Source organism: Colletes gigas, unplaced genomic scaffold, assembly GCF_013123115.1.
Source record: "Colletes gigas isolate AHSC1104 unplaced genomic scaffold, ASM1312311v1 Colletes_gigas_Sc00006, whole genome shotgun sequence".
NCBI lineage: Eukaryota > Metazoa > Arthropoda > Insecta > Hymenoptera > Colletidae > Colletes > Colletes gigas.
Window position 1 is genome coordinate 3,526,048 of NW_025106635.1, and position 23,022 is coordinate 3,549,069.

Here is a 23,022-nt window from a genome sequence, read left to right on the forward strand (position 1 = left end):
TTACTCTCTATTAGTGTTATTATTTAATATTAATACGTTTCTGACGTTCAAGTCAATGGGAATCGCGAAAAATGTTTGATATGTTTCGTACGTGCTCTTCCCATAAATAATCGTCGTCAATTATGACGTCTGTAAACGTAATTAACGATTCATGGACCATATTTCGGGTTCAGTCGATGTTTAATTAAGTTATAGGTACATTTATTTTAACGCGTTGGATCGTAATATGTGTTTCATTGCTGTTACAGATTCCGATTGTTCGAGGTCAACTGGAAGGGACGATACCGGCACGCAATCGACGCCATGTTTGGAAATGTCAAATGGAAGGAATTGAAAATGGAATATTGCGAAATGCAACTTCATTATAACAAGTGAGTATGCACCTATATATGTTTACGTATTTTTGTCATTTTATCGGTTAAATTTAATACTGAACCTATAAATATACAGGTCTGTGTAATTACTTAATTATTTCTTATTTTTAATTTCAGGCTTCTTTTCAGAAATTTTGATGACCGCGAGCAATGCGGTCGGTAGACTCAGTGTTTGTTGCGTAGATTAGTTGACTGTTTTTCGAAGCACAGTTGCTTCGAGTAGAGTTTCGTTCGATCCTTAGGCAAACGCGAAGGTCGACTCAGTGTATATTGCGTATTTGTATGTTTCTTCCAGAGCATCGTGGCTCTTTGCTTTCGACATCGCGACAGTAGAGCCTCTTGTTCGCCGGTTTTGATTTTCGGTCGCGTTAGTTTACCATTTCCTTTAATGTTCTTTTCAATTATTCCTTTCAAAAGTAGAATTGCTCGTTACCGGTATTAGAATCAGTGCATCACTGAAAAGGAGTTTTGAGCGATGCTCCACGAGTAAAAAATGTAAGTATTGCTCAGTTTTGAGCATGTAGATACTTTTATATTAAATTACTAATTGTTTTTAACTTTTGCGGTAGATTGTAATTGTTTCCTTATTCTTTACAGTTTCTAGATTTCGTCCCTACATCCTGGTGACCAGCAGGACCATGCAGACGATTTCGTTGACTACACTGGGAAGCAGTATCGCAGAGGTCTACCTAGAGGTTCATCGCAGTCAACGATTGGTGAGTCGCATGTGTTTTTGTTCCTCTGGTCCCGAATCATGTTGTAGGACGAAAGGTCCGAATCAACACGGGTGACCGGTTGTATTGGGTGTAACGTCGATTTGTACATCTTGTCTGTGACGAAATGTTCGGCAATTCATGCCTTCGCTCGATCGTAGTAGATTTTCAAACGATACAAGACTTTATTTTGCCGTTCGTCTCTCTCTCGGCGAACACGCGCACGATATGTATATGCGTTCTCCAGAGAACCGTGGAGCTTCTTTTTATCCGGGAAAGCGTAGGTAGGAATATCGATGAAGAACGTAAGGTAAGCAGAAGCACTGCTATTTGTGGCAGACAATTCCCCGCGCAGGTTGCATGGATTTATTGTTAATTTCCCTCATAGCGAACGGAGTCCATCTTCCGACTATGCAGGTCTCAGGGAATCTTTGCGATCGCTCTTTCTTTTGTCTCAGAAATAAAAGTCAACGTTTCGTTTGTTTACGAGTAGCGTATATTTTATACAATGTACCGTAGCTACGTAACATAAAACATCAGAGATCGCTGTATTTGCGCGATAATGTAGAATACGTTTGCGTCGTACGTTTTACTACAGCGAAACGATCTTGCGACTCATTTGCAATTATAATGTTTACGATTTTTCGCCACCGTGCAGGTTTACGATCACGTTAGCCGGAACAGTTTCGTTAATTAACAGAAGAATCGCCCATTTTCTTTTATTTAAACGGTACCAGGGCGTGCAGCCTCGCAATAAATGGCGGTATTAATTAAAGTAATAATGATTTTTGTAAGGAAACCCTTGTTTTCGAGTGTACGGATTTTATGTTCGTGAATTGTAACGCGATGCTCGTTTATGCGCCGTGCATGTAAGCACGTCCGCGATACACTACGTGAAATATAACCCACCGCGCGGTGTGCTGCCAGGAAACTTTTAAACTTTAATGCGGTGTATCCAGTTACCTTGTCTTTTCGACGACCGTATGTAATGCTGAAAAGAAGCTCGCCGAATAGGTAGTGTTGCTGGATGTTTAAAGTAACGTGGAGTTAATGGATAGATAGGCAGATAAAATCATTTATTGTATGCCTTGGGACAATGTACCTTAATAGCATTTAATTGCCATACGATAAGTGTTGCAAAGGTAATCGGAAACTCGTATTTAAACGAAAATTTTATTACGATTTAATAAAATTCACTCAATAATTGGTTCATGGAACGATTTCTACGAAATTAAATTTAATTACGATCGAATAAAACGCTGGTTGCAGATTCATTTCGCATGACTTTGATTCACGGTTACGGGCTAAATCGAAAGTCAAACTGTACGACGATACACCGATACGAGTTCATACAGATTTATGATAAAATCGAAGGACGTTTTCACGTACGAAAAGTTCGCTCTCTATTGCGATACGCCGTTGGCTATTTAATCAAGAATTCATGTTACGTTTGTATTTCACTATTTGGCAAAGCGTATCGAACAAACACTCAATTTCGTATGTGTGCGAGCGTGCACATTTCGATTTTCTTTTTTCTGCGCCGATCGGCGACAGCGGAGCTGCCCGACCGAGGCAGTTAATAGCGAGTAAATATTTAGCAAAAAAAAAGAAATGAAAAATTTTAAGCGTCCTCCAGGAACACGTTCGAACGTCCGCTAGAACGATCTTCGACAAACTCTTTCCGTTTAACGTTACTTAGTACTTAATGGATTCAATTTGTGGAGCAGGCCGGATGTAACGAGATTCGCGTTAATTACATTTTCAATGAACGTCGATCGTAGCACGGAATAATTGCAATTCTCCAAATCAATTGCCAATTTTCCGTAAAAAGCTGCTCGCCGAGAGAGACGCTCGGAAGTTTCCCATTGGTACGACCTTTTTGCGGGACCAGCTTTTTTTGGTTACGATATTCACGATAATATTGTTCGTACACATTTTTCCCCCTCCACCGGGCTGTCGCGCGGATTGCGTTTCAAGCTATGATGTCCGTGTAAACAAGAAACGCGCGTAATTTGCCTGCACCGTATCGGGAAACGTTGTTGCGGCCGATATATCGTTATATGCGCGCATATTGCAGCTCTGACACATTTCACAGATAATACCCAGAAATATTTCTAGCAAACGAGGGAGAGACTCCATTTTTACATTAAACCCCACCGTTCGGGAGCTTATAACGGTAGACGACCACGCAGATAGCAGGAAATTAGAAATTTATTGACTACGGTCGTGCATTACGCCGCTGCTTCGAGTGTATGTTGTAATCCTTTCGTTTATGAGCGATGCATTTCCATAAAATACAATAGACACTGGCGTCCCCGCTCTCGATCTTCATTCACATAATAAAAGGTTCGAATGAGTTACGATTAGTAATCGCGCGGAATGAGATATACGGAGACGCGTTATGAAAAATGGATGACTTCTTTGAGTCTGTAAAACGAGAGAATATCGAATGCACGTAAACGGCGTAACGATCTATAGTATGGAGAATCGTTGTGAAAATTTTCAGCCTCGTTTTCCCCTGCAAGTCCGATCGATTAACGTCACGAAATAATTGCTACACGTTAATTTTATTAATTAGAAATTGATTACATTTTGTGTCTGGATCAGTAATTTTGATGAAATTGAAACATGATAACGTTCACGTACAATTCGAGTCACGATTGATAAATTTCACTCATTGTTTCGCTGGTTTTGAATTCATTTAAAAAATACAGCACGTTGAATTTTTCAATCTTTGCGCATTTGAACGAAATTGGGCTAAACAAATAAATTTTTAGCTTGGAAACTGTCAACCGTACCGGCAACAAAATACCGCGTACCCGGAAATTCCAAAAATGTTGAAAAATCATGTTCAAGTAGAGTTGTTTATACGTAATACAAAACCATATTTTATTTCTGCGAAATTTCGACGCGAGAGAGCAAAATCACCATTTGACAAAAATGCAGTGGAAAAACAACCAAAAAACAAGTATTTAGAAAGCATAGACCTTTCAATAATTATTTGTTCGTAGTTTTATAGACGTAAAGAAGGATTCAAATTATGTGTAAATATTTCTTTGATAACTTTCGTGGCTTTGAAGATATTCCACAAAGAAACTTCTGTATTTTATTCAAGGGATGATTTCACCATCTCAAATCGGATTTCCAACGCGAACGAAAAATGCTTTTGTATTGCGGAAACAATACATTGCTTTCAAGCAATTTTTCAAACTTTTCCGAATTTTCGGATTCACATTGTTTCTTTGTAAAGTGCTCATTGTTAAAAATTTGAAAAATATTCATTCGAAAATTATAACGAGTCGTTCAACGGTATATTTCATTGAAATCCTAATTAAACATGATCGCATGGACTGCTCGTCGCGAAAAAATGGAGTCTGTGCGGCTGGAACTCGTCTCTGTGAACTCTTGGCAGGGTTCGACGAACGAAAACACTTTCCATCGCGGCGTAAATTCTCTTTACCGCGAAAACATATTCGAAACGGCTAATAAAATTAAAGACGAATCCGGTTCGGTTCTTTTCTCGTGTGGGTTTAGCGTAAATCGAAGTTTAGGGACGGCCACGAGCGATCCGGGATAAAAGGCTGAGACCGCGTAAACGTAAAATATAATATTCGGTCGAGGACGGGGGTTGAGGCGGAGATAAGGGCTTGAGCTTGTTCAAGATCATGTAATGCAATCTGGGTGTAAATCGCGGGGAGTGTGCTGCGAAATGCGAATGGCTGCTTGGCGCTGCAGTTCACGTATGTAGAGCAAGTGGCAGCGTTCCAAATCTCGCCACTTCGTGGGATAAACATTTCCGCCAGGACAACCGCTTCCACCGGTTATGGATGCTTGGCAAGGCCCCTAAGACCCGTATGACGTTTGCGTGCACCTTATTATCCTAATAAGGATTAACGGGTACGGTTGTTACTGGCATTGGGTCGCGTCATTGGACGGAACACGAGCGGACAGTTGATTCGTCTAAACGCGAACGGACCGGAAGATTAGCGAAATGAATAAAGCTTATAGCAATTACGGGGACCGCAGAGACGCATTATGGCAATAAATTTCGTGCAATTCCTGGAACGAGTTCGACCATCGGGATTTCATCGGGAATTATCTAAACATAGATTTCGTTCTGTACGCGCAGATTATTAAATACATAGGGATAAAAATAAAGTCTTTCGCTGTCTGTACAGACCGGGGGTTAATCTTCTCCGTTCCTGTTCGTTGAAAAATATTTTAGGAGAGCGAATGGACTCTGAAAATTCTTTATCTTCCTCGGTCGTTGCGTCTTCTTCTCCCTTCGTCAGTTTCGCGAACTTTCCTCCCCTCTTAGACAGTCTCCTCGATCAAGAAACTTCGTAATAAGGATATACGCAAATATTTTCAACTTAGAAGTAGTTCGCAGCACGATGCTCGTCGTCGAGTGCGCAGTCGGTCGAGGGTACACACTGCGAGGAAACCTGGCACTCGTATACTTCGCGGCACTAATCGCACAAAGTGGTTGTAATCGAGAAACTTTTTGAACGACACCCGGTCCTTCTCTGCTCGGGCGTCGCGACAAACGTGGGAACGCCCACGTTCGCGCAACTAATGGAATTATACGACAGTCCTGCCGATAGAGTAGCTCCGGCAGACTTAGGGGACCGGTCCGTCGCGTTTGTCAAATCCTATCGGCGAAAGTTCTCGACGGGAATCATGGAAATGTCGATTCCTTGTTGCAGCCTTGCGCGGTCCTTGGGTCCTTTAATGCATCGATCGAGCACGTATCCGACAAAGTAGCGGATAAGCCGACGAAACTTTCCCCGAAACTCGCGGTCTGTAAAATTCCCGCGGTATCGATTCGGGTTTTTTCTACGATTCCTTCCTTTCTTTCGGTTTTTTTTTTTGTCGTATCCCTCGAGACGCACGATCATTTCCGGTTGCACCTGTCGCGTCGCGCGGCATCAGGAATTTCAGGTGTTCGCATTCATGCTCGCGCTTGTCAAACTCGACTCGTTGGATTTTCTGTTGCACGCTGCGCGTGGCATTTCGATTAGACTTACGCGCGGGGATAATGGAACGCTGGCTTACCTGACGGAGAACCGCTAACGGATCTAATAGCACGTAGATTGCATACGGATGAATTCAATTGGCGAAGGCTTCTGATGGATTCGATCGAAATCCGTCTTCGACGCGATTGTGACGCACCGTCTACGTGGTTTCGAACTTCGGTGATCCGGCGCTTCGACTCGTGGAACCTCGAGAATCGGCAACGCGTACACAGAACGGAAGCGTTAGGGCACTTGACCGAACGTTCGCCATCATTCAATTGCTGTAACTTCGTAAAAAACGATCGTACGATAACATTTACGGAGACATTTTAAAGGTTGAACTTCGACTTTGGCCATGTATTTTATACAGAATAGAGTTCATTAAATTTGTCGATATTTATTATAAATAATACGTGTTAAACTACGTTACAGAAGGTACCTGTATGCTTACTAATTGTCGTTCCGATCCAATTACCCCTTTATACGCGATACATTTTTAAAGAACAATCAATATCGCGAGATACGGGTAAACACTGTTATTTTAATACGTATCTCTGTTTAGTCAGTAATTATCGTAGAAGTCTTTAACAAGCTTCACACTCCAATTACCAACAAAGGTTCTGGTATTGATTTAACCCCACCAATACTCGTTGGATCACGCGAATTCCTAATGGCAAGAATATTGCGAATTACTCGTTCGAAGCAGGTAATTTTACCTGGCATTGTTACGCCCATTTTCAAAAATAATATTGCAAATTGTTGGCCAATTTACGTTCTGAACGTAACGATGAATATTTCTGAGAGCAACGAGATATTTTATCATAGATGAACAACACGTATTTCTTCATGGACGATCAACTGTGACGAATCTATCGCTGTACCGATACTGTTTCTCGTAGATAATAGACAATGGCCACACGAGGCTTTTGATACCATTAATCATAATCTTCTGATTAGGAAGTTAAATGCGTTGGGCTTTAGAGGTAGCATCATTGTTTGGTTGTCCAGCTATCTTTGCAACAGGTCACTGTTTGTAAAATATCACGACCATTTGTCCAAACCCGTGTCTGTTCTATCTGCTGGACCGCAATGATCTGTCTTAGGTTCAGTTCTATTTAATCCCCAGCAGCATTATCTCGCTATTAGTCGTTTTTCCATCAACTAACCAAAGAGAAAAAGAATATCTTATTATTTAACATCTCCAAACATCGTATCGTTCGCTTCTGTCGGAGGAAAAGCATAATTAAATCGTCCAACTCGATTAAGAACACCGAGCCTGACCGCGCTAAAGGAAGTACGTGACCTTGGTGTTACCTTTCCCTCCACTTTCACCTTTACAACGCATTTCCAGTACATAAAGAATGCTGCCTCTAAAGCCCCGGGGCTTTATTATTCGACACTCAGCTGACTTTAAACGCCCTCGGACCTTCGAAATTCTGTATGCCTCATTAGTTATTCCGCGTCTTGAATATGCATCCCACATTCGAAGCCCTCCGGAACTTTGTCGTGGCAAACTGCTAGAGGGTCGAGTAGAAAATCCCGACTTACGCTTCTTATAAAATTAATTAGACCGAGCTACTCGTGTTTTTAGCGCGTAGGATACGTTTGATTTACTCTTCGGGATAGGAAGCCGAAGAGGAACGCGTGTTCGGGTGCGAGGACTATCGCGTCGGTTTATTACACGAACCTTCGAAAATTCACACTTTTCTAACGAACAACGATCGCCACTTAAGAGGAGACATTATCTCGGGAAAACGGGCCGCGTTTGGTCGTAATACGGCGTTGAAGCAACGATAGGACGTGCGTGGAAAAAAAAAAAGAGACGTAGGGCCGTTCTAATGGGCGAGGGTCGTAGATACGTAGGAGAAATAAAGGTCGGCGGTGTCCGCGTGTGTAGGACTACCCTGCGGTAGGCCGGTCGGGAGTGCCGTTACACGGTTACGGGGCTATCCTCTGTGTTTCTCACCCTCGACGAGTCGTTTGGGTCGAACGGGGAGATGTTGAGGAGAGGACGGGCACGAGAAGAATAGAGGAAAGAGACATCTCGCAGGACGAGACGCGCGAACGACTAGGCAAACGGGAGGAGGCTGCCAGCCCGTGGAGGCAGACGTGTTCATCTTCGTTGAAACGGCTGCCGTTAGTAATTACGCTTTTCGCGTTGTACGGAGGCTCGATGCTGCCGTTACGGCAGCCAAATAACTACGCCGAATCCTTATACTTATTTGCAGTTTGTGTTTTGCATTATAACATGGACGAACGCGAAGCCCCTCTCATTGGGCATTACGGCCACGAACTAAATGACCCGGGCAAAAAGTGGCTCGTACCGCGGACTCCGGAGGCGGAAAACGTGCTGAAACACGGCCGCGGCGAAATAGGTTTGAAAAGTTTCGAAGGCGCCCTCGTTAGTTCTACCTGCCGTCGGACAAAACGTATCCCCGGCGTTCGCCGGCGGATCCGTCGGCCGCAGAGCGAAAGAAAAACCGGAAGGTTGCGGAAGAAGCCACGAGCGAGACGGGTCGGAACGCGGCAAGAAATTCAACGTCTTGCCGCTGTCTCGCGAAAGCTTCCGCGATGAAAACTCTGTAATTGTGTTTCTGTATGGTCGTCACCGGCGCGAGACGGAGCGGCTCGTTAAGGTGTTCGATGGGGGTTTTTTTTCTCTTTCTTGGCGTCCCGACGGCAGGCTTAGTCGCGAACATGATCAACGAGCCCGCGAAAGTGCTCCAGGGATTCGGTGAAATTCGTGTAGGTAGATTGGACCGGCGTAATGAATTGATAGGGTGTCTTGGATCGATGCGCTCGTGAGGGACGAGCATCGCGGGGGAACGTTAAATTTACTTCTTTTTTTTATTTGTTTTAAACAGAATACTTTCCTAAAATGGTAATACGAGGTTCTATACAACGAGGATATAATGGGTTTCGATTTGTTCCACCTGGTGCATTAATTTCGCTTTATGATGGTTTCAGCATAGAAATTATGCAAACTTCGAACTTGCGTAAATTTTTCTTCTTTCTTTTACGATCCTCAAGGTACAATGCTTTTTGTACAATTTGCTGTAAAGGTTACAGTAAATATTGGACGAAGTATTATGATCGTGACATGAAAACCAGATAAACAAACAAACAGAGTAGAAACAGTGGTAAAAAGCACAGTTCAGGATTTTTATTTACGTTTTGGTACAAACTACCGAACTATTGGCCATCGCTGAAAGTTTTCATTTATAGAGGTGTTTCGCGAAAAGATTCATATTACGTAAAAATTGTTCCATTTCGTCGAATACCAAAAATGACCATTTTCGAATATTGTTATTTTACACACATCCGAGTGTACGAGAAAATAGAATTCTGGTGAATTATTTTTACTTCCGAGATGCAGTATTGGTATCGTGAAAAGTACATTACAATCGATGAATGGTGATTCTGCCTTCAGGCAATGTCTTATTAAATGCTTTCCATTAAGAAATCCAAAAATTCCCTGACACTAACAAGGAGAGGTCATTCCAATGTAGTTTACTCGATTTAAGTTAACCTTTCGTTGGTAAATATAAATAGGAAATAAGTAGAAAAATACTAATTTATTTAGCGTCGAAGCACTGTGCTTTTCCATGCCAATTTGATTCAATAGAACCACGTTCTTTTATTGTTGCAATGAATTATAAATATACGGTAACTGAAGTTTTAATAATACTACGCGATACACACTTTCCATGTCGAAATTCGGTGAAACATGGGAGCAAAATAATACATTCCAATTTGAACGTAATGAACTTTATGAGAAAAACGTTCAATTCAAAAAGAAAAATTCGAGTAATGTTTGAAAGCACAAAAATCTATTTTCATTTCCGGATATTTATTACTTAACTTAATAAATGTAAAAATCCAAACTATGAAAGCTTCACAATATCAAGAAATCATTCTATAGAAATCATTGGAACGAACATCAACGTATACGGGACCGACTATGGTATAATTACTTGAGTGGGAGGACATAAACGAATGGGCGTCGAGTGTGTGAAAGGAAGAGTGTTGCGTGAAATGAAAGAGAATTACAAAAGGAACATCCTACGGCGAAATTTTTCGATTAATTCTCAGCCAGCAGACTCCAGGGTCCATTTGGACCCGTGCAAATTTTATTCCGGGGTCGTGAAGTTCTTATTTTCAATAAATAACAGTAATAATACTCTATAAATAGATATGCAAAGAATACATTTGACGAATCCACTAGTAGAACTTGGATAAAGTGGCATTCTATTATTGTAACTTCTTTATTTGGAATCTCAAGTACGAAACAAATCATGTAATGTATTGGAGGCAGGATCGTGGCAATCATAAACAGTATCATCCATGATCGTTCCATCTCATAAACACACATCTGCTGTGACCTGTTCTTGAAACATAACTACTGAGCCAAATAGACACAGATACGTCATTAGGCTGACCTGCTGTTAGGCTACAGGCGGCGTCGATTAGCTTCCCCTTCGTACCTCTAACATCTTTGGAATTTCTCTCCATCTTCCTACAATACAAGCCACATGTATTTTGATGAATTAGAGTTCTTCTAAGTTAAACCTTCAGGGTTGATTTCATCTCCTAAATAGAAGCGACTGCCGGTAAATGAATAAATATTTTGTCTAAAATCTGTAATATAGATTTTGCAGTATCCAAAGAGCCCGGTAAATTAAGTTATAATAATACCACGGTTCGAAGACTGTCTTACAAACGGTGCATTCTTCGACGCGATAAAACGAGATTCCAAGTGTCATTATATTCAAGATCGAGCACGTATGATCCAGCAACCGGTTGCACCGATACCTATTCATGGCTTATGAAAATCCTTAAGCCTCGTAAATCACTCGTTATGGAACAGATGTAAATTACGATTATTGCTGGTTTTACGAGGCTCGACAGCGCCTTCATAATCCAACTGTCATACCGTAAAAGCGAAAGTAGGGAATAGCAATAAGTAGAAACTTTACGATCGACCGATCGTCGACGTTGCGTGTGCGTAGGTTTCAAGGACACGTCAATGGGAAGGAAGGAAGTAAGGAAAGAAGGACTGACATTTCGTCCTGAGCGTAGCGCCATTGTGCCCGCCTACCATAAACAGATGAATTCGGTGGGATTATTTTACTGCCAATATATCTCTCGCAATTTATTCGAAACGCTCGAACAGCGAAACGTTCATTGCCGTTGAAATGGAATTTTCGAGTTTTCCTCGAGTAACCCCCAAAATATTGTGCCTCGTCTAAATTGCTTTTCCGACCGAGGGATGATTTAGTGTCGCGCGCCGAAGGATCGTTAGTGAAGTGATTTGTACTCTAATGGCACAATATTTTTCACTATCGGTATTCGACGACAATACCAGCCACGAATTCATGCGCGCATACACTTTTGTCGCGCTGTAACTTGCGAAATGAATGATGAATCGTCGTTATCGTTGCTTATTTCAATCCTTGTATTATGCAGACCCTGAGTGCTCGATGTAAACGATTAATTAGCTGGATCATTATAATTATGTGAACGCAATGGGACGATATCGCGATGATAGGTTGTATTAAATTGTTACGGTCCAATTAAAAATGCAATACCGCGAAACGTGTTCATTTGAACGATGTTTCCTACCTCTATATATCACTAATTTCAATGCGTTTCCGCGGCATCAAATGGAATTTATAATCGTGGTATAATTTCACCGTTCAGCGTATCGATCTTTTAAAGAACCGTGCACAATTGTCATTATATTACAATTACACAGCGTATCCTATGTTAATAAAATTTCAGTATCATAAACGTGACCGTTACGCTTATATTTAAACGCGACGAGTCACGAAAGTTGTTTTGAAGGAAACTTATATAATCAACGCGTAATATAAATATGCTACGTTACCAACCCTTCGATAATAATAAATCTACATTTACTTCACAGTTTGCTCTCAAGATCCAATAATAAGTAGCCGAGCAAGAATTTAATCCTCGGCTACTAAGGTCTGAGGGCTCAAGAGCGAATGAACTTTCATTAAAAAATCTAATTTTCAAGAGAGACTACGTTTAACCTAGGGGATAGAATTAAATTTCACGTGCTTCCTTTTCTGCTCGCAGAAGCATGAAGTTTGGCACGCTCAAGAGATGCCTAAAGCAGGCAGCGAATGACATTTTGCCGGAAATTATGTGAGCACATAGATTGATAGCTGAACGACGGTATAGAATAATGTTTAAAAAATTTTTTTAGTATTTTTTACGATATGTATAAAGGGTATCCAGAAATATAATTAAAAGTACAAGTATCTTTGTACGTATCGTTGTATCTTTACTTAGAAAAAAAGCTACAGCTTCGAGTCTCTAGAATCAGCCTGTTTTACTTGTAGCCGAAAACTTTAATTCGTAGTAACGCGTAGTCGCTGATCCCGAGAGTCTTCGTTTCTAGTTTATACTTGCAGGTTGACTCGTCTGAATGTAAACGGATCTACATATTCAGGCAGTTAATTGCCTGGCTCGTGTGATGCGGGTATCATGGCGAAGATTAGCGAAACCTCACAGAGCATGAGAACTAAACCAAGCCGATTCGCGCATCAAGTTTATGCGCGAGCCCTGTGCTACATTCCAGATGAGAAGATAGTCAAATCAAATTTAATACCCGGTACGGGCAAAAGAATTTGTTTGTCTTGTGACATTCAAACGTGAACGAGATAGAGGATTAAAATGAAATTACGCTAGGTGGTGGATAAAAGCTCATTTGCGCGGTAAAATTAGCAATCCGTACCGCAATGGCTCCCAGGATTGTAATTATATCCGTCCCCGGGCGTATTAAAAGAATATATCCTCTGGAAAAGTATAAAATTACCTAGGTATTCGCGGGTTCTCGTTTACAGTGATAATAACGTTTGTGAAGCATTCGATGTGACAGATATCCAGAGTCGTTCGTCCTATCGGATGATGACACGATCGATACGTATTGATATTTGAAAATATTTATAAATGTTTATCAACATTTATTGATATATAATACGGAACGTTATGTACTGTTCACTCTTTTCGACGTATCGGAGAAAATACTGTTCCGGAATAGTATCTGGCTTTTCTTGCCCTTTTTTCATTTCCCGGATTCGGGATCGGAGAAAGTATATTTCCCAGGGAATTTCCGGGATTCGAAATTTTTTTAATTTTTTGTTTGTTTAGTAAACACATATCATATTTTTATTTTCGATAACGCATTGCTCGCGAACTTACATGCTTTATTAATTATAAAATAAACAGAATTTTGTCTGTTTTTAAGAAATAAGATTTATGTAATAGGAATTAAATTTCAATTCTTCAAAAGCAAGGAAAAAGAAATAACCCTTGGAGCATGGGGGTTCAAAATTTGGCAGTCTTGAGCTAGTAGTTGATCTTGCTTCAACTACAATGTCTCAGGTGCAGGAGACACGCGTGAAAATTTATCGTAGGACAAAGGGGATTTATGTTGTTTAACATACAAGCACAAAAAACTTATAATGGGTTTAACGTATACAGTATTTTGCATATAGGATAATGTCCCGGTGACTAATTCATTGTATAAGGTAAAAATGTGTAGCACGCGTGTCGTTTTAAGTGGGTGTAATCTATTGCATCTAACATAGTCGCTATACCTCCATGGCAGGAATAATCAATATCATATTTAATCCGATTACACGATGGGATGCAGAAAGCGACGTAATGTCCTCAAAATTTATTATACTTGCATAGTAATACTATTGTGTACACCTGAAACTTTCGTCCCCAGTGGACGCTTAGTTCCGAGCGCAGGGGATGCTGTTTCATCCGAAGAACATAGTTACAATCCAAATATATACAATACATTGTTACAAAGCAGAGGTCGGCAACTTTCTGTACTAAAGGAGCCAAAATTTTATATTAAATTAACAGAGACGAACAAGTCACAATACTTTCTAACACAACACCTAATTATAACTAATTAATGCCGCGCCTACTCTTTTGTTAATCCTTTTATTTCCCTTTTGTATAAACACTCACGAGTTCAGACACACATAAAATTTCAAAGTGCACTGAAGCAAACAACAAAGGATGCAAGTAGAAAAACTAGTTGCATACGTTTGTCATTCAAAATATGCATTTACTTAAGCTGCAGAAAATACAACTCTCCACTCAAATTTAGATGAAAATTGGGGTCAAAGAATTAAACGTTTGTTTGTAATCGATTTCAGTTGTGTTAAATTCACTTGCGCGTGAAAATAGTGTGGCAAATAATCATCGATCTAAAGACGTATTATTCGAGAGAATGAAATTTTTAACAGTAGTAAAACGTTACCTTCGCCTCTGGTTGGTTTGCGCAAATGCATTGAAAGCGTCGCGACGCTTGGATGCCCTCTCCGGTAAATCTGCCGGGGGACAAATTTTATTCAACTTTCGAGAAGAATTCATAAAACCTTTTTCTCGAATTTGCACCTCCATATGCGCTCTACCATAGAAATTTAATCTTCGGACACGGCGGTGGAAATACCGTTGCTATCGCGCTCGCCTACAATCCTTAAATATACGTATACACAACGCCGTCGAAACATTTCACGGTGTATGGTGCCCATCTCTCTTCTTTTTTTTTCATTTTTTGCCGCGCGTAACCAAAATTTTGCAATTTTGACGGATCTCTCGGCGCGCACGGACCGGTCTGCCTTTGATCGTAGAATGTTTGATGGAACGCAAACTTTTATATTTTACATCCGCGTCAACGGAACTTAAAGACTCGAGTAAACATTCGACGCGAGCGTATGCATTATAAATATCGCGGCATTTATTTCCAACAGGAAGCGAGAAAATATGTTGATCCTCGTCAATCGACGATTAAGAAAATGGAAAACCGGGCAAAGCATCGAACGAGCTTTTTCACGCGAACCATCTGCAAAGCGTCGTTGCTCGCTAATTGAAACACAATTTCGATAAACGTTAATTAGGCGTCTCTGAAACGCGTATTTACTAATCGAGCACCATTTTTCAAAAAAGTCGTGACATAAAATTTCCAAATAAAATGGAAAAGGGAGACCTGGTACTCGATTATTGACATAAGGATTAATAATCGTTCGTGGTGACCGCTAGGAATAGGTTTCGAGTAGTTCTTGGATACTTCGATCCCGAGCGTCCTTCTCCGTAAGCCGCCTGATCCTTAAAAGGGCCATCGTCCTGCCCTGCAACGCGAAGGGTCGAAACACTTTCGTGCACTTGTTCGCCAGAAATCCATCCGCCGCGCGTATGATAAAAAGATCCCTCCTCCTCGTGACTTCCTCCTCTCGCTCCGCCGCTTCCGTTTTCGTCCCTTTGCCCGCCCTTCGGCCGCCCCCCTTTCTTTTTCCGATCCAGGAAGAATGGAAGGACTCGAAAGTAGCGAGCATGTGCCCCGGGATTGGCCAGGGCACTTTGCCCCGGCGTTCGTTCGAACAGCGACCGGATCGAGTCGAGTCGAATCGGCTGCAAGGGGTATACTAGCGCCGAAATATTTCTGAAAGAACGGCGGCTGACTGGAAACGAGATCCGGAAGGTCCTTGGAAAGGGTACACCTAGACGCGACGACGAGGAAAAGTGAGAACGCTAGACGAAGGACGGTAAGATAGGGAACGGGGGAGTAAAGGGAAAAAGAAGGAGGTGGGAGCGAGAAGTATTCAGGAAGGGGTATGAGAGTGAGGTATATACCGAAGAAACGGGTGGTCGTTCGGTCGTACGTGAAGGGTCGGCGTTAGGCAGTTGGAACGTGGAATAGCGAGGAAAAGGATAGATGGAGAGAGAAAAAGAAATGAAGCGTGGCAGGACTAGAGTAAGGGCAAAAGGACGTCGAAGGGGTGGGAGGGTGCGATGAGAGAGACGCAACGAGCGCGAGGGAGCGAGAGCCAGTCGAGGGGTTGGTGTGCCTAGGGTCGCGCGAGAAGAGTAACGGAGAGTGGGGAGATTCCCTAGCAGAAACCAGTCGAGTCCCGGCCTCAGGTCGCGACGGGTGTTCAGTTCACAGGCGAGAGCCGTACCGTGCGGTTGGCCTGCGTGTTGTTTCGGCTTGTATTCCGTGCCCGTTTGCCGGAACCGGTTAAACTTTGTCAACTCAGTCCGATTCGTGTTTCCCAGAGGCGCGTCGATTTTGACAACGAGTCAGTCGAACGTGCTCCGACTCGATCGCGTTACGGTTCGTACGTACGCACGGTGGACGATCGCGTGTGACCAGATAACGTAGCGCGTGTTCTAAGTGCGGCCAGCTTCCGCCCATAAACAAACATAATCCCGCGACAACGTAGGCGAGACCGTTCGAACGCGATCGGCAACGGACGTTGCTCCAAACATCGCCCGCGGCATAAACAAACGAAGACTGGTGGTTTACGCGGAACGGTGACAGAATATTGGCGTCGATCACGCAGTGTAAACTCCGACGGGGAACGTTTGCCCTGCTCTTATTCGCGAGGGCCGTTTGATCGGTAAACTGCGAAAAACTGTGGACCACGCTCGAAGGATTCTAACCCGTGGTTCGGAGTGAGTGAGAGTGACGGTTAGTGTGTAAACAGAGCGAAAAGTGATAAGAGGGAAGTTTTCGTTTTTATTTCTCTTTCAACGACCAAGAGATATCTCGCGAAGATATTTTTTCTGACGCTTCTGCTACCCTGGTCGAGGAGCTCGCCGACTATTACAGACCGGCAGCAACTTCACGGCACTTCGTACACCGAGTGGTGAGCGTTATCTCGTTCTTTCTTCCTTCCGGCCCTTACGCTTTCGTCAGGTTTCCTTTTTATTCGCTTTATGCGCGCGGGATCGCACTTGCGCCTAAGTTCGGTCGGACCCGCGACAGAGATAAGATCCAACGTCAGAGGAGGGGTGTCGAGAGATCCTACAGAGGAATCTCTTTGACGACATCGACGACGATCGGTCGTCCACTTACGCCTCGAATACGATGCCCTCTCATCTGGTCGGAATAGAAGGCGCGCGATTGCGCCAGATAGGACCTCGTATCTCCTCGCGATTCCTTTTTGTCCGGGACTCTTTGGTACGTTCACGGTCCTCGAGAGCAATCGGAGTCGAGCAGATGGTATCGGCCACGACGCGAAAAAAAAAAACGTTTTACGCGCCAAAATCGCAACGAAAAGGATGACCGAACCCGCGTTATCATTGCGCGATCGAGCAAATGGACTCGATCGAGTAACGAGTTTTTTCACGAATTCGGTTATCGCGTTGCGCCAGGATCTGAACGTTTGCTCCTGGCGATCGTTACCGTTTATTACGAAAATGGACTGGACTGAAATTATTCGGTTCGCTCGTAGGCGGAAGTCAACGGGCGAATAGGATGCAATCCATCACTTACTTTCGTCGTGTTGTCCGGCAACATATCATCGGTTTATCCGATTAATATTTATCTTTATCTGTATCTCGGGCATCGTAGTGCATGCTCGTATAAGCAAACTATTTTTTTTCCGTTTCGACTAAGCCTCTCTCTGCAATCCGCGAACTATGAATCGCAGTAAGTAAATCGGATGACAGGTTATGATTTGTCAAGAAGACTCATCCTTCTGTTCAATATTAACTTTTAATGCTTCGCGTACCGTATTTCCATTGAATAAATTCCCTGTTGTTTCAACGCGGACTTGCTCTTGCCCGATCGTTTTTCGGAGTTTCGGCGATGCTTCTAGTAATTCACTATTCACGAGTTGAATGCTTAATCTGCGTACGCCGCTTTCGGTTGCGTACGCAATATACCGTTGAATCGACTACGATGCCAATATTCTCCAACTTTTAGCAATTCGAATTTTCACAATCAAGCCTGCTCCTGAGAAAAAGTGGGTTCCCGCGAATGTTTGTCTTGAAACCGTAGAAAATACTCGTCGTTCGCTCGACCGTGCGAAACACTGACCAGGACGAAACAAAATTTCGAAGCACTTTGGGCTAAAAAACTGTTAAAAAAACACGAGCGTCATTGCTCCGGTTTCCTCGATGAATTTCGAATCGTATCGATCGATTCCAAGAATAGAAAATTACTCCAAACGAATTCCACTTACTTTACACGTTGGATTTACCTGTGAACAACTGCAAGTTACACGGAACTTCGAGAGGTCAGCGTATGATTCATTTGAAAGAAAACGGAGGGTATTTGTGCCTCGTAAACGACATCTACAGTGACTCATTGGTTTGTTCAAACCATGCTGACAGAGCCACCTCATTCAGATTACATAGCACACTTTCTGGTATTGAGATTTTGGCAGTACGATAACGATATTATTTTAGGCAGCAAAATGTTTGATTTCGAAAAAAGTACATACTAGAATATTCTATATTTATTGACGAGTGTCTAAGTATACCAGAGTTCTTACGTTGCTCTTGAGAACTGTTCTTTTATTAAATCATTTTTAATTTTTAATGAGTTCCAAAGATGTCTATCAGGGATCTAGCACCTAGTTAAATCGCTTACATATTTATAAGACAATTCAATTTAACCTTTAAACGGAATCGTTGAGTTCGCCATTTCTGATGCGTGTTATGATATACAGGATAAACGCTTTTACTGTTTCAGACGCGCGTCGGGAAATTCTCGGCAAACCGATCTCTACGCAGTAATAATTCATTAACTCTTTAAAGCATTGGAGTATTACGATACGCCATTAAATTTCTGCGTGTTCCAAAATGCCCATTTCTCGTATTCAAGTTTCAAATTCATGTTTGCAACTGATACGGTGGAATTGATTGATTCAAACTGCCTCGAGGGTAAAAATAATTTTGGACGCGTCCGTTTTAAAACATAAAAATGCGTGCTGCAAGGTCAGCCGAACGGCGAGTGACCCAATTTCGACGCAACCGGTCAAACTGTTCTTATGAAGCGCCCGAAGTATAATGGCCGTGTCCAGCGTGCAAGACTGGGAATTTAAGAGCATTGTCGTGTAGCTGGGCCGAGTCGGAAATAAGAAAAGTTTGAATGAAACTGTTTGCACGGTATCCGTGGAGGAAAAGTCTCTCCGTCTCTATTTCTCTTGGTCGTGCTCCCCGCGTCGCGATATCAGGGATGTCTGTAAATCTCGAGGAAACCATCTTCTGGCGTATCTGTGCCGAAGGAGGTGAACGATCGCGATGGCACGATAAAAAATATGGCGCGGAAATGATGAGAAATAAAAGCGCGGCGAAGGTTCGTTTTTATGCCGTAATCTTGATGTTACGTGATACATGCGGCGGCCCGTATAAAAGCGAGATATATTGCTTTATGAGGGAAATGAGATTTTTATTCGCCGTCGCGCGAAAAAAGAAACACGGACGGATTCTAATGCGTCCGAAAACATTAATTTCGCCTTTGAGAAATTGCTCTTATCGCGACAGCCCTGAATAGCTCGCAATCTACCGTTCTCATTCTCTTTCTGACCGTTTAATTAATTGCTGAACTCGACGATGCAGTGAGGAGAATTGTAACGCTCGTCTTTGGTATTTCGCGTAACGCACAGAGCGCATCGACGATCCCCTCGCGTAATCCGCTTCCACGTCCTCTCTTTTTTTTTTTTTTTTTTTTTTTAACACTCTATTGCATACTGTGATCGATTGGGAATCCAATAAAAACTGTACCTGTAAAGCTTGGCGAGGCAGTTTTATGATATTTGCAAATCATTCGTTCGTACGAAAACATCTAATAGCTCTCCAGGTTCAGCCATTTATCGTTTAGTTTCAGTATTAATTCACGGATGGATGTATAATCATAAATGAATCTTTTTTTTCGAAGTTGAAATAAAATTTATGTAATAGAAAATCAGACTATCGATACTAGTTTGATAAGGAATGTAAAAATCGATGTTTAGAAATTTAGGTTGACTATGTTTAATGATGTATTGGTTTGTAATAACATCAAAGTGTGCTTACGAGAATAAACAATATTACCGTTCAAAGATTAAAACAATAGAGGCAGCAGCGCAATGAAATTTCCTCGATTAGTTTGCTTAAAATCTAGGTTACTGTTATATTCAAGCGAATGAGAAGTCACTAATTAACATTTATAATTTTCCAGGCAAAAGAGGACTTAATTTGCTCTTTTTAGTCCGGGCTGTCACTTTTATACGTTTATAATATTGGCGCTAGAGCGTCCACGATATTATAAATTCTTGCTTACTGTAGCTCAGCCTTCAATTTACGAATCATTTCATTAGTACACAGTTCGTTTGATGCTACATTAAGGTCGTCGGAATCTGCAATGATTTCTTTATTCGAATATGGGGTAGTTTCAATAAGAGAGTATTCAAATAACCGAGATTCTGATGTATCTCTTTATAATATTCAATCCACGGTACTCCGTTCCGTATACTTTCTACTTTTATCTTTCTTTTTAAACGTCTGCAACTTAAATAAAACGTATTATCTTTCATAATGGATATCACGATTCTATTCAATTTTTCTAGAGCTAATATTACCAGTTAATTCAAACATTAATACGTTATGTTTTCTTCCACAAATTCGTCAATTCGTGGTCTACGGTCGACGGACAAAGACGATAATCGCGCGCGTCGACATTAGTTTTGACGAGAAATAATCATAAACGGAGAACGGGCCGCGCTCGCGTTCGCGAATATCGTAATGTCTGCTTTGCCGATGCTAATAATTAACGAGGTATTCTAACGGTGGCCATTAACGCATCGGCAACTATGACCAAATAATTAATTACTGGCCACGATTGTGTCTACGAACGAATTAATTATACGATCGCGTGGCTCGTTGAATTCGAGCGTGCGACTTAATTTCGCGTTTACCAGCGCGAGGACGTTTCGACGTTCGATTCGAATTCCGAGGGACGCGATCTACGAACAGCCGGTTCCGTTACAAATCGTCGGGTTGCACGGCCTAGAGATCCTCCAGGCCCGAAAGTCCGTCATAAATCAGTCGGGCCCGCGAAACACGGTATCTCCGAAGGCGTTGGACGCGCCTCGTGGATTCGGAGGGCCGCGAATAACGCGAGCCACGAGGCAACAACGCCGAAAGTTCGCGGAACATTTGCGTCTTACATCCTGTTACGTATCGCGTAAGACGGGGTGGAACGAGATCGCGGAGAAAAAGGGCGCTCGCCCTATCCCCGGTGTTTCGATACGGAGTACGGTCTCGGTCTAGTCGCGCGAGCAACGTCGCTGTTAGGCAGCGACATCAGCAACAGCGGCGGCAGCAGTTCGAAAGTTTCGGGGGTAGCGAAATTTCCATAAGTTGAGGGATGGCTTCTTCTTCGCAAAGTGAGAAAAGATTGTCGCGAGAGGCGAAACCGGCGCGGGCCCCGGAGATGGTGCGCGCGGATAGGCGCCGTCGCGTCGGCTATACATTACTCGCTTGTCCCACGCCTCCGGGATCTTTACCCTGCTATCTCCTTTAAGTTTCTCGCGAACCTCTTCTTCGTTTGCGTTTCCTTCCATTCCACGGTGTCGCGAAATGCGGTATCTCCTCGCCAAAATTGTAAACATCTCTTCGTACAGACTTTTTCATCCGTGAAATTTTCTATAATAAGTCGATGATTTACAGTAATTTTTTATTACAATGCGTTTTGCAGTAGAGGACCCCCTTAAAGAGTTATCATTTCATGAAAGAGAAACGCAGAAAAATTTAATTTTGACCATGAAATACCGCTGTCTGGATCGGTGTGTTCGTTCGGTCTTTCCCTTTGGTTGAAGCGCGTGCTTTCTGCTCGTCATCAGCGCTAGGAAATCACGCGAAGGCGGCTCCCTGCGTGTTTGCGTGCCCCTCGTCGGCTACCGGCGGATATAATCTCTCGAGTAATTCGGCAGCTTGGGTGCTTCGCGGCTCGAGACTGCGGATCTCCGTCTTCGGACCATTCACTTAGCTCGCGTATTTTTCTCTGTTACAAGGGATGAAAGTAATGAATTTTAGCGTTTGCTCCTTTTTCTTACCTTAATCGTTCATTGTTCCATAACTGGATATACTACGCGGGGTACAAAGCTTTTAACTATATTAATTAATACTACAATCGCAGTAAACTGACAATTTCTGATAAACGAACTACCTTTTGATCTCTTTCTTACACTGATATTTTAAACGCCCTGCGATCTTGCACGTTCAAGAACTCGATAATAACGTCAAACGCGTACAGCCGTGGGCGAAGGAGTTGACTCGTTAGGTTGCAGTCTAAATCGTAGGAACAGATAAGGCGACGTTGAGGCTCGATATCGGCTGTGTAAAACCACTGTCGAGGGATTGTCCGCTCACGCGAATTCTCGTTTTGCGAGCCACGCGATACGATCTCGTATATTACCGCGTAGATTTCGCGCCTCGTATCGATCTAATATATTTTATGCAGCTAATAAATTAAGAGGCCGGTGTTAATGCTCGCTGGGAGCCTTAGGTGTTTTCTGTACGAACCCTTTCTCGCCGAGTTCTACCTACATAGCAATTTATTTGTGATTTTTGTTCGATCGAATAGTCTTGCCATCAAGTACAATCGTTATTGATTGTGACGATTCCCGTGGGGATGATTTGGGTTTGACAACAGAAGGTACATAAGAGCAAACAAACTGTAGGACCCTCTCTCCAGAATATAAAGATATTAAAATTAAACTGTAACCGAGTTAATTAATTTCTACAAAAGTACGTACTGTATTTGCATACATGGCGTGACGTCGTTATTGTACGCAATTAATGGAATATAAAGGGCAGCTATTAAAGTCGTGAAAAAGGGGAACTGTTAGGGGCAGAATCGTGGTGAAAAATATTTCAAACGTCCTTACAGAGGACCGTAGCTCCGCACCCGACGAGAATCAAACGCGGAGATCGAGGTGTCCCGCCGCGAGCGCAACATATGTTAATTCTATGGCGTGAGCGGTCTTCCCTTTCTCATCCGACACGCACGCCGAACGATTCCCTTTCTCTCGAGTAAGCAAATCACGCGTTTTATCCGTGTTTCCGTTCGAAGGTGCTGGTTGCACGCTTTTACGGGGTTCC

At 42.5% G+C, this 23,022-nt stretch overlaps 1 protein-coding gene across 2 annotated transcripts in view; it reads left to right on the forward strand.

Moving 5' to 3' along the window:
- The first annotated feature begins 1,002 nt into the window (after positions 1-1,002).
- Positions 1,003-23,022, forward strand: part of LOC122395832 (MOXD1 homolog 2) — a 221,614-nt gene continuing 199,594 nt past the window's right edge. The window contains exon 1 of one of the 2 annotated variants that reach the window (XM_043393723.1): positions 1,003-1,090. The gene's annotated coding sequence lies outside the window, so the exon portion shown is untranslated. Of the gene's footprint in view, positions 1,091-16,098; positions 16,797-23,022 lie in introns of those variants that run through there. The other variant, XM_043393722.1, reaches the window with a different exon arrangement.